Below are 1,330 nucleotides of genomic sequence, written 5' to 3' on the forward strand. Positions count from 1 at the left end.
AGGGTAAAGAAATTTTGAAGAAAGGAATTTCCTTAATAACTGGATACTTTTACATTGTTTCGCATAGTAATTCAATAAATACTGAACACCTGCAATGTGCAAAACAAAATGGAAGCTACTTTGAGGTTATGGTTTTTAAGAATATTTATAACAGCAGTAGTGAGAAGACCATCTCTTACAAAGCCCTTTGATATTATCTTAGGGAATCCTTATTACCGTAAGAATACTCTATGAACCAGATATTGTCAGTCCCATTTTACAGCAGATATAAGCTCTGAGAATTCAGCATCACCAACCTAGTTAGTAGAAGACAATTTGGAGAAATTCCAGTCCTATCTCTTGTTAAGATATATTTTCATCTAATTTTTATAGGGAAGATATCCTTTTAGAAACATTTTCCCACAACAGTTGAGACTTCTGCAGCTCCTTGTTATGAATCAGAGACCGGCACATTTCTCCTGTTCCAAATTCCAATAGCTCTTTTTTATACTTTTTTTTTTTAACATCTTTATTGGAGTATAATTGCTTTACAATGGTGTGTTAGTTTGTGCTGTATATCAAAGTGAATCAGCAATACATCTTTTTTATACTTTTAAAAATATATCACCTTTTGTGGAGGATTCCTGGACTGAATGTCAATATTATGACATAGTATGAGTGTGTTACGTGTTCGGTAATTGCAATCATTGTTGCTTTTGTTGTGGTCATCCATTTACAATGCTCGGTGTCAGTTTATTTATCTCTTGTAAAAATAAAATACAGTGTGTGTGTGTGTATGTGTGTGTGTGAAAAAATATATATATGCCTAAAAAAAAAAGAAAGTATATGAATTTGAGAGTCTACAGTTTTAAGTAAAGGCCTACACAGTATAATAATAGCAACTTTAAATAGAATCCAGGGAATTCCCTGGTGGTCCAGTGGTTAGGACTCGGCGCTCTCACTGCCGAGGGCCCAGGTTCAATCCCTGGTCAGAGAACTAAGATCCCGCAAGCTGCACGCAGTGCAGAATGAATGAATGAATGAATAAATAAACAAAATCCAAGAGTCAGAGACCCCGAGAATAGGAGGGGCTGATAACAGAGATTCTGGGGGAAGCAAAGAGAGCTATTCTAGGGCATTCTGAGAGACAATAAAATAAGGTGAAGCAGTGTTGGGTGTCTGGAGCCAGGGAGCCCAATCAGGGATCAAGGGTCAGGAGTGTGGAGCAACTCGCCTAGCGGAGTGATACCTTTGAACACCATCCTTGAGGTGGAGATTACTTCAGCTGAACCTATCTCTCATGATATTTTGCTAGACTTTGGGTACAAGTATTTGATGGATAACGTTTTAG

The 1,330-nt window shown here is 37.2% G+C and overlaps 1 non-coding gene across 1 annotated transcript; it reads left to right on the forward strand.

Moving 5' to 3' along the window:
* The first annotated feature begins 903 nt into the window (after nucleotides 1-903).
* Nucleotides 904-976, forward strand: TRNAE-CUC (transfer RNA glutamic acid (anticodon CUC)). The gene has a single exon. It is a non-coding gene; the product is annotated as a tRNA-Glu (tRNA).
* Nucleotides 977-1,330: the final 354 nt, after the last annotated feature.

Source organism: Phocoena phocoena, chromosome 15, assembly GCF_963924675.1.
Source record: "Phocoena phocoena chromosome 15, mPhoPho1.1, whole genome shotgun sequence".
Lineage (NCBI taxonomy): Eukaryota > Metazoa > Chordata > Mammalia > Artiodactyla > Phocoenidae > Phocoena > Phocoena phocoena.